Source organism: Rhipicephalus microplus, unplaced genomic scaffold (assembly GCF_043290135.1).
Source record: "Rhipicephalus microplus isolate Deutch F79 unplaced genomic scaffold, USDA_Rmic scaffold_669, whole genome shotgun sequence".
Classification (NCBI taxonomy): domain Eukaryota; kingdom Metazoa; phylum Arthropoda; class Arachnida; order Ixodida; family Ixodidae; genus Rhipicephalus; species Rhipicephalus microplus.
The window spans coordinates 25,001-35,457 of record NW_027465225.1 but is presented as its reverse complement, the minus strand read 5'-3'; the positions used below and the strand labels follow the sequence as shown (position 1 = coordinate 35,457).

At 60.8% G+C, this 10,457-nt stretch overlaps 1 non-coding gene across 1 annotated transcript; it reads left to right on the top strand.

The window, feature by feature from the left end:
* The first annotated feature begins 7,541 nt into the window (after positions 1 to 7,541).
* On the top strand, positions 7,542 to 9,356 carry LOC142795425 (small subunit ribosomal RNA). The gene has a single exon (XR_012893021.1). It is a non-coding gene; the product is annotated as a small subunit ribosomal RNA (ribosomal RNA).
* The last annotated feature ends 1,101 nt before the right edge of the window (positions 9,357 to 10,457 follow it).

The window sequence follows — 10,457 nt, the reverse complement described above, 5'->3', positions numbered from 1 at the left end:
CCCCGGCAGACGCAGTTCGGACTTAGCACTTTTCGGCTGTGCCTGGCTGGCGGCCCACTCACTCGATCGCCATGTCTGTTTGCCACAGTTTTCCCGGTGGTGCCGCACCCGGGCTCGCCCCGGCTGACGCAGTTTTCGCGCCGCCCCGGCTGACGCGGTTTCGTGCCGCCCCGGCAGACGCGGTTTTCGCGCCGCCCCGGCTGACGCGGTTTCGTGCCGCCCCGGCAGACGCAGTTCGGACTTAGCACTTTTCGGCTGTGCCTGGCTGGCGGCCCACTCACTCGATCGCCATGTCTGTTTGCCACAGTTTTCCCGGTGGTGCCGCACCCGGGCTCGCCCCGGCAGACGCGTTTTTTTTTTTTCTTTCGCCCCGGCTGACGCAGTTTTCGCGCCGCCCCGGCTGACGCGGTTTCGTGCCGCCCCGGCAGACGCGGTTTTTTGCGCCGCCCCGGCTGACGCGGTTTTTGCCGCCCCGGCTGACGCAGTTCGGACTTAGCACTTTTCGGCTGTGCCTGGCTGGCGGCCCACTCACTCGATCGCCATGTCTGTTTGCCACAGTTTTCCCGGTGGTGCCGCACCCGGGCTCGCCCCGGCTGACGCAGTTTTCGCGCCGCCCCGGCTGACGCGGTTTCGTGCCGCCCCGGCAGACGCGGTTTTCGCGCCGCCCCGGCTGACGCGGTTTCGTGCCGCCCCGGCAGACGCAGTTCGGACTTAGCACTTTTCGGCTGTGCCTGGCTGGCGGCCCACTCACTCGATCGCCATGTCTGTTTGCCACAGTTTTCCCGGTGGTGCCGCACCCGGGCTCGCCCCGGCTGACGCAGTTTTCGCGCCGCCCCGGCTGACGCGGTTTCGTGCCGCCCCGGCAGACGCGGTTTTCGCGCCGCCCCGGCTGACGCGGTTTCGTGCCGCCCCGGCAGACGCAGTTCGGACTTAGCACTTTTCGGCTGTGCCTGGCTGGCGGCCCACTCACTCGATCGCCATGTCTGTTTGCCACAGTTTTCCCGGTGGTGCCGCACCCGGGCTCGCCCCGGCAGACGCGTTTTTTTTTTTCTTTCGCCCCGGCTGACGCAGTTTTCGCGCCGCCCCGGCTGACGCGGTTTCGTGCCGCCCCGGCAGACGCGGTTTTTTTGCGCCGCCCCGGCTGACGCGGTTTTTGCCGCCCCGGCTGACGCAGTTCGGACTTGGCACTTTTTGGCTGAGCCTGGCTGGTGGCCCACTCACTCGATCGCCATGTCTGTTAGCCACAGTTTTCCCGGTGGTGCCGCACCCGGGCTCGCCCCGGCTGACGCAGTTTTCGCGCCGCCCCGGCAGACGCGGTTTTCGCGCCGCCCCGGCTGACGCGGTTTTTGCCGCCCCGGCTGACGCAGTTCGGACTTGGCACTTTTTGGGCTGAGCCTGGCTGGCGGCCCACTCACTCGATCGCCATGTCTGTTTGCCACAGTCTTCCCGGTGGTGCCGCACCCGGGCTCGCCCCGGCAGACGCGTTTTTTTTTTCTTTCGCCCCGGCAGACGTGGTTCCCCCCCCCCCCCTTTTCGCTCGCCCCGGCTGACGAGGTTTTCGCGCCGCCCCGGCTGACGCAGTTTTCGCGCCGCCCCGGCTGACGCGGTTTCGTGCCGCCCCGGCTGACGCGGTTTTCGCGCCGCCCCGGCTGACGCGGTTTTTGCGTCGCCCCGGCTGACACGGTTCGGACTTTGCACTTTTCGGCTGTGCCTGGCTGGCGGCCCACTCACTCGATCGCCATGTCTGTTTGCCACAGTTTTCCCGGTGGTGCCGCACCCGGGCTTGCCCCGGCAGACGCGTTTTTTTTTTTTCTTTTCGCCCCGGCTGACGCAGTTTTCGCCCCGCCCCGGCTGACGCGGTTTCGTGCCGCCCCGGCAGACGCGGTTTTTTGCGCCGCCCCGGCTGACGCGGTTTTTGCCGCCCCGGCTGACGCAGTTCGGACTTTGCACTTTTTGGCTGAGCCTGGCTGGCGGCCCACTCACTCGATCGCCATGTCTGTTTGCCACAGTTTTCCCGGTGGTGCCGCACCCGGGCTCGCCCCGGCAGACGCGTTTTTTTTTTTCCTTCGCCCCGGCAGACGTGGTTCCCCCCCCCCCCCCCCCTCCGTCTTTCTTTTTGTTTTTTTTTTCGCCGCGGCTGAAGTGGATTTTTCGGTGCCTCGACGCCCCGGTAGTCGCGGTTTTTCCGTTTCCGCACGGCCCCGGCTGACGCTGCTCGGTCACAGTCGCCTTTTGTGAGGATTGCAGACTTCTTGAGCGCGGGTGTTTTTTTTTTGTTGTTGTTGTTGTTTTATTACGCATTCGCTCCAGCAGACGCTGTTTAGACTTTTTGTTTCCTCTTTTATCCTGCGACGAGGTGACGAGGTTTATTCGGTGCCCCGCCGCCCCGGCTGAAGTGATTTTTCCTGTCCCGTGCCGCCCCGGCTGACGCGGTTGGGACTTCGCGTTTGTTCGGCCGCCACGGGTTTTGGCGCACTCGCTCGGTTGCTTGTTGTTGCCACTTGTTGCGAACCCAGGTTTCTTGAGCGAGCGCGGGCGTTTTTTCTTCCTTTCTTTCTTTGTTCTATGTGTTAGCGAATCGGCCTTTAATATCACACGAGGACTCACAACCAACAATTTTCAGTTTGAAGTGTAAAAAATCTGCAGGTGTTGACGTAACTGACTTGCCCCGTACCCTTGAGTACATCCATGAAGTTCTCGTAGTACTACTAAATCGCATTATTCCAAGTGGAGAAATTCCCATAAACTTGCAAACCTCTACACGAAAATCGGTGCGCGTGATAAAGTTGAAAATTATCGTCCGATATCAAATGTGCCTTCTATAACACAAATTCTAGGAAAAAAAAAAAAAAACACTTGTTCGCCGTTTTCTGCGCCGTGACTGGCAGCACTCCGGCGAAGCGAAACGGGGTCGATTCGAGCACGATATCGGCGTCTTTCGACGTGCTCGCCGGCGACCGTCGCACGAGTACGTCGCACGAGCGCGTCTGCCGGGGCGCCGTTTGCGAAGCCGACGCAAAAGTGGGAACCGCCGCTCGGATGATCGCCGCTTTCGGCAGAGTGAGTGTTGGCACTCCGGGGAAGCGAAACAGCGTGAATGCGCCCACGAAATCGGCGTATTTTGAAGTGCCCGCCGGCGACCGTCGCACGAGTACGGTAAACCGCGTCAGCCGGGGCGTAGTTCGGGACGCCGACGAAAAAGTGGGAAGCGCAACTCGGATCTTCGCCGTTTTTGCAGGAGTGAGTGGCGGCCCTCCTGCGAGACCAAGAAGCATCGATTCGTGCACGAATTCGGCGCCTTTCGACGTGATCGCCGGCGACCGTCGCTCGAGTAGGGCAAACCGCGTCTGCCGGGGCGGGCTTCGGGACGCCGATGCGAAAGTGGGAAACGCTGCTCGGATGTTCGCCGTTTTTGGCCGAGTGAGTGCTGGCACTCGGGCGAAGCCAAACGGGGCCGATTACGGCACGATATCGGCGTCTTTCGACGTGCCCGGCGGCGACCGTCGCACGAGTACGGTAAACCGCGTCAGCCCGGGCGGAGTTCGGGACGCCGATGCGAAAGTGGAGAACGCCGCTCGGATCTTCGCCGTTTTTGGAGGAGTGAGTGGCGGCACTCCGGAGAAGCCAAGGAGCGCCAATTAGCGCACGATATCGGCGTCTTTCGACGCGCTCGCCGGCGACCGTCGAACGAGTAGGGCAAACCGCGTCTGCCGGGGCGGGGTTTACGACGCCGACGCAAAAGTGGGAACCGCCGCTCGGATGTTGGCCGTTTTTGGCAGAGTGAGTGCTGGCACACCGGCGACGCGAAAGAGCGCGAAAGCGCCCACGAAAGTGGCGTATTTGGACGTGCTTGACGGCGACCGCTGCAGGAGTACGAAAAACCACGTCAGCCGGGGCGAGCGACCCACGGCGGTCTGGGTGCTTATCGCTGCTATTATAGGGGCACCCCGGCAGACGCAGAAAAAAAAAATTTTTTTTCGACCTTCTTTTTTGCTGGTCGAGCTCGGGTAACCCAGGTCGCAATGGGAGCCGCGCACGAAAGCGGCGTCGCGAGACGCGTTCGCGGTCGCTAGTCGCACGAGCTCGGCAACCGCGTCAGCCGGCGCGGAGTTCGGGATGCCGACGGCTAAGTGGGTACCGCTGCTCGGATGTTCGCCGTTTTTGGCCGAGTGAGTGCTGGCACTCCGGCGAAGCGAAACGGGGCCGATTCGGGCACGATATCGGCGTATTTCGACGTGCTCGCCGGCGACCGTCGCACGAGTACGGCAAAGCGCGTCTGCCGGGGCGAGGTTTGCGATGCCGACGAAAAAGTGGGAAGCGCCGCTCGGATCTTCGCCGTTTTTGCAGGAGTGAGTGGCGGCCCTCCTGCGAGACCAAGAAGCATCGACTCGCGCACGATATCGGTGTCTTTCGACGTGCCCGCCGGCCACCGCCGCACGAGTACGGCAAACCGCGTATGCCGGGGCGGGGTTGGCGACGCCGACGCAAAAGTGGGAACCGCCACTAGGATGTTCGCCGTTTTTGGCAGAGTGAGTGCTGGCACACCGGCGACGCGAAAGAGCGCGAAAGCGCCCACGAAAGTGGCGTATTTGGACGTGCTTGACGGCGACCGCTGCAGGAGTACGAAAAACCACGTCAGCCGGGGCGAGCGACCCACGGCGGTCTGGGTGCTTATCGCTGCTATTATAGGGGCACCCCGGCAGACGCAGAAAAAAAAAATTTTTTTTCGACCTTCTTTTTTGCTGGTCGAGCTCGGGTAACCCAGGTCGCAATGGGAGCCGCGCACGAAAGCGGCGTCGCGAGACGCGTTCGCGGTCGCTAGTCGCACGAGCTCGGCAACCGCGTCAGCCGGCGCGGAGTTCGGGATGCCGACGGCTAAGTGGGTACCGCTGCTCGGATGTTCGCCGTTTTTGGCCGAGTGAGTGCTGGCACTCCGGCGAAGCGAAACGGGGCCGATTCGGGCACGATATCGGCGTATTTCGACGTGCTCGCCGGCGACCGTCGCACGAGTACGGCAAAGCGCGTCTGCCGGGGCGAGGTTTGCGATGCCGACGAAAAAGTGGGAAGCGCCGCTCGGATCTTCGCCGTTTTTGCAGGAGTGAGTGGCGGCCCTCCTGCGAGACCAAGAAGCATCGACTCGCGCACGATATCGGTGTCTTTCGACGTGCCCGCCGGCCACCGCCGCACGAGTACGGCAAACCGCGTATGCCGGGGCGGGGTTGGCGACGCCGACGCAAAAGTGGGAACCGCCACTAGGATGTTCGCCGTTTTTGGCAGAGTGAGTGCTGGCACTCCGGCGAAGCGAAAGAGCGCGAATGCGCCCACGAAAGTGGCGTGTTTGGACGTGCTTGACGACGACCACCGCAGGAAAACGAAAAACCACGTCAGCCGGGGCGAGCGACCCATGGCGGTCTGGGTGCTTATCGCTGCTATTATAGGGGCACCCCGGCAGACGCAAAAAAAAAAAAAATTTTTTTCGACATTCTTTCTTGCTCGTCGACCTCGGGTGACCCAGGTCGCAGTGGGAGCCGCGCACGAAAGCGGCGTCGCGAGACGGCTTCGCGGTCGCTAGTCGCACGAGCTCGGCAACCGCGTCTGCCGGGGCGGAGTTCGGGACGCCGACGGCTAAGTGGGAACCGCCGCTCGGATGTTCGCCGTTTGTGGCCGAGTGAGTGCTGGCACTCCGGCGAAGCCAAACGGGGCCGATTCCGGCACGATATCGGCGTCTTTCTACGTGCTCGCCGGCGACCGTCGCACGAGTACGGCAAAGTGCGTCTGCCGGGGCGGGGTTTGCGACGCGTACGCAATAGTGAGAACCGTCGCTCGGATGTTCGTCGTCTTTCGCCGAGCCAGTGCTGGCACTCCGGCGAAGCCGAACGGAGCCGATTCGGGCACGATATCGGCGTCTTTCCACGTGCTCGCCGGCGACCGTCGCACGAGTACGGTAAACCGCGTCAGCCGGGGCGGAGTTCGGGACGCCGATGCGAAAGTGGGAAGCGCCGCTCGGATCTTCGCCGTTTTTGGAGGAGTCAGTGGCGGCACTCCGGTGAAGCCAAGGTGCGCCAATTCGCGCACGATATCGGCGTCTTTCGACGTGCCCGCCGGCCACCGTCGCACGAGTACGGCAAACCTCGTCTGCCGGGGCGGGGTTTGCGACGCCGACGCAAAAGTGGGAACCGCCGCTCGGATGTTCGCCGTTTTTGGCAGAGTGAGTGCTGGCACTCCGGCGAAGCGAAAGAGCGTGAATGCGCCCACGAAAGTAGCGTATTTGGACGTGCTTGACGGCGACCGCCGCAGGAGTACGAAAAACCACGTCAGCCGGGGCGAGCGACCCACGGCGGTCTGGGTGCTTATCGCTGCTATTATAGGGGCACCCCGGCAGACGCAGAAAGAAAAAAAAAAAAAATGGGGACATGGCGTGCGTCACCGTGCGGCTTCGCAGCGTTGCCGAAGTCGCCGAGCCCTTCGACTGAGCCGAACGGCGGACAGGGAACGTTGGTCGGCCGTTCTAACCTGTCGGTGCCACGCCGAGACGTCGTTAAGGAAAACCGCGTCGTGGGCCTCTACGACGCCGTCGAGTCGTTGTACGTTTGGTGTCCAGCGTGTCGGCGGCGAGTAGCGGACACGTCGTTCACGACTTCGGTCTTTCGCAGTCGACGCGAACTTGCGGAGAGTCGTGGTGCCTCACGTTTTCGGCAGAAACCGCGGCGGAATTTTCCCGTGCGTGCGCGCACGACCTCGGTGCTGTGCCGTCAGCGTAGTGTTGCACAAACTCGTGGCCTACCCAAGGTGCGGTACGTTTGCGGCCGTATCCTCGGTGGGAATTTCGTGAGTAGGGTCGCAAATTCTACGACCTCGGCGGGTTTGAGAGCGACGTAGACTTGTGGCACGCTCAACGTGCCACACGTTTCGGGGCACACCCGCGGTGAAATTTTCTCGAGTACGCTCGTATTAGTGCCCAAGGAGGTCTGGGTACTTATCGCTGCTATTATGTGGGGGTTCTCGTGAGCGGCGTACGCGAAAGCGACCGGGTGTCTGATATGCGGCGGGCTTCGGCCTCGTCAAGCGTGTCCTCGGGTCTGCTCCAGGGGAATCCACGGCAGTCGTCTGCAGCCTCATCCGCTTGATGCGTTAGGGGCTGGTTGTCGGACGGTGCCGTTTTACCACGATATCGAGGTGTGTTCCGTGTCGTCCTCGGGCGATTCAGATGCGAAAGCGCCGAAGACGCGGGCGTGACCCGTCGTCTGGCGGCTTTGCAGTCTCGGCTCCGTTGCTAGTTCCGGCCGGTCCACCGACAGTGCAGCGGGCTTGGGCAACCCGCACGGCGCGACCGAGTCGATGCAACGAAAAAGAGCGAGCATGAACGTGCTTCTTGCCGCACGGCTCCCACTCGTCTTTCGGGAAGGTTGTGCCGTAGCGAGCTCGAACGCCGTCATCTCGGAGTGCAAAATAAGCGTGTTGGGGCGCCTGAAGGTGGCCTCCGCCGCACACAGACTGCGTCCGGCCCGCCGAAGGCGAGGACGGACGCGCAGTCGAACGATTACCTGGTTGATCCTGCCAGTAATCATATGCTTGTCTCAAAGATTAAGCCATGCATGTCTAAGTACATGCCGAAATAAGGCGAAACCGCGAATGGCTCATTAAATCAGTTATGGTTCCTTAGATCGTTTCTTCCTACTTGGATAACTGTGGCAATTCTAGAGCTAATACATGCAGTGAGCCTGGAGCCCTTTGGGTAACGGGTGCTTTTATTAGACCAAGATCGATCGGGTTTCGGCCCGTATTGTGTGGTGACTCTGGATAACTTTGTGCTGATCGCATGGCCACGAGCCGGCGACGTTTCTTTCAAGTGTCTGCCTTATCAACTTTCGATGGTAGGTTACTTGCTTACCATGGTTGTTACGGGTAACGGAGAATCAGGGTTCGATTCCGGAGAGGGAGCCTGAGAAACGGCTACCACATCCAAGGAAGGCAGCAGGCGCGCAAATTACCCACTCCCGGCACGGGGAGGTAGTGACGAAAAATAACAATACGGGACTCTTTTGAGGCCCCGTAATTGAAATGAGTACACTCTAAATCCTTTAACGAGGATCAATTGGAGGGCAAGTCTGGTGCCAGCAGCCGCGGTAATTCCAGCTCCAATAGCGTATACTAAAGCTGCTGCGGTTAAAAAGCTCGTAGTTGGATCTCAGTTCCAGACGAGTAGTGCATCTACCCGATGCGACGGCTCGGACTGAACATCATGCCGGTTCTTTCTTGGTGCACTTCATTGTGTGCCTCGAGATGGCCGGTGCTTTTACTTTGAAAAAATTAGAGTGCTCAACGCAGGCGAGTCGCCTGAATAAACTTGCATGGAATAATAGAACAAGACCTCGTTTCTGTTCTGTTGGTTTTTGGAATACGAGGTAATGATTAAGAGGGACGGACGGGGGCATTCGTATTGCGGCGCTAGAGGTGAAATTCTTGGACCGTCGCAAGACGAACTACTGCGAAAGCATTTGCCAAGAATGTTTTCATTGATCAAGAACGAAAGTCAGAGGTTCGAAGGCGATCAGATACCGCCCTAGTTCTGACCATAAACGATGCCAACCAGCGATCCGCCTGAGTTACTCAAATGACTCGGCGGGCAGCTTCCGGGAAACCAAAGTATTTGGGTTCCGGGGGAAGTATGGTTGCAAAGCTGAAACTTAAAGGAATTGACGGAAGGGCACCACCAGGAGTGGAGCCTGCGGCTTAATTTGACTCAACACGGGAAAACTTACCCGGCCCGGACACTGGGAGGATTGACAGATTGAGAGCTCTTTCTTGATTCGGTGGATGGTGGTGCATGGCCGTTCTTAGTTGGTGGAGCGATTTGTCTGGTTAATTCCGATAACGAACGAGACTCTAGCCTATTAAATAGGTGCGGGGTTCCCAGCACCTTACAACCTTCTTAGAGGGACAAGCGGCTCCTAGCCGCACGAAACAGAGCAATAACAGGTCTGTGATGCCCTTAGATGTCCGGGGCCGCACGCGCGCTACACTGAAGGAAGCAGCGTGTCTTTATCCCTGTCTGAAAAGACTGGGTAACCCGTGGAACTTCTTTCGTGATTGGGATAGGGGCTTGCAATTGTTCCCCTTGAACGAGGAATTCCCAGTAAGCGCGAGTCATAAGCTCGCGTTGATTACGTCCCTGCCCTTTGTACACACCGCCCGTCGCTACTACCGATTGAATGATTTAGTGAGGTCTTCGGACCGATGTCCGGCGCGGCCTTTCGGTTGCGCCGGTCTGTTGGAAAGATGACCAAACTTGATCATTTAGAGGAAGTAAAAGTCGTAACAAGGTTTCCGTAGGTGAACCTGCGGAAGGATCATTAACGGATTGTGAAGGGTGAGCGCCTCAGCTGCGTCTGCGCCCGACACTTTCTGCCGCTGACCCCGTTTGGACGCGGGGTCGGCTTTTCCCCACGGGGCTGCCTGAATGTGGAGCGGCACCCCGTGACAAATTGTTGCGCCCAGCGGACGCCAACACCGCGACCTTGGACGGTCGGCCAGGTGGCGGACGCGGGTACAAACGGCGCAACGCACTCATAGGTCGGCTTTCGACCCGCCACTGCACCGTGGCTCGAAGCGCTCGAAATGCGCGACCCGACCGCTGCGGGACCGCCTAGTACTGTAAACAGGAGCGGCGGAGCGCGAACGGCGAGTCGTGGTTACGTCGGTAGAAGGCGAGGCTGCGCGTTCCCGAAACGCCAGCCGAGTGCCCTCCCGACCGTTCGAGCGTGCAAGAACGAGACCCGACAATCGCGCGGCGACTGCCAAGTACGAGAGGAACGGCACAAGCGTCGGCGGTCGGTCAAGGAACTGGCGATGTGACGGGTCCGCTGTGCACCAGTGCATACCGTCCCGCCGTCCGCGGCAAGCGCCTCCGCGTCCTCGGGTGACGGAGGCTGCCGGTCGGTTCTTGCAGGCGAGGGATCTCGCTGGCACCGGTTCGCGTTGACGCGCGGCCGGTCATGGCACGGCGATGCGACGGCCGAGGTGCGCAGTACTCGATGGAGGAACCGCACGCTCCGATGACCGTCCCGCCCTCCGCGGCGTATGCGTACCGACCGTAATGGTTGCAGCAGCGCCGGCCGGCTTTTGAATTCGCCACACGAAACACGGTGCGAGATCGCGGTTAGGGGAGCGTCGACGTTGCCAGGCGTTTTGCTTGCTGCCGAGGGAAAGGCGGCACGGCCACGTCGCGCTCGTCGCGATTAGCGGGTCTGCGCGCTTTGGGAAGGTGCCGCAACGACTTGCCGAAAGAGGAAGCACGGAAGAACGAGGGACTTGGACGTCCCGACAATTGAACGCACTTGCGGCCAGGCCCTTGCTGGCTTCGTTCTTCCGCCTCGAGTAGGCTCGTACGCGGCTCCGGCGCCGAAAGTGGTCCTTGGCACCGACTTCGGTGGACGTGGGAAGTGCCGCGCAAGTAC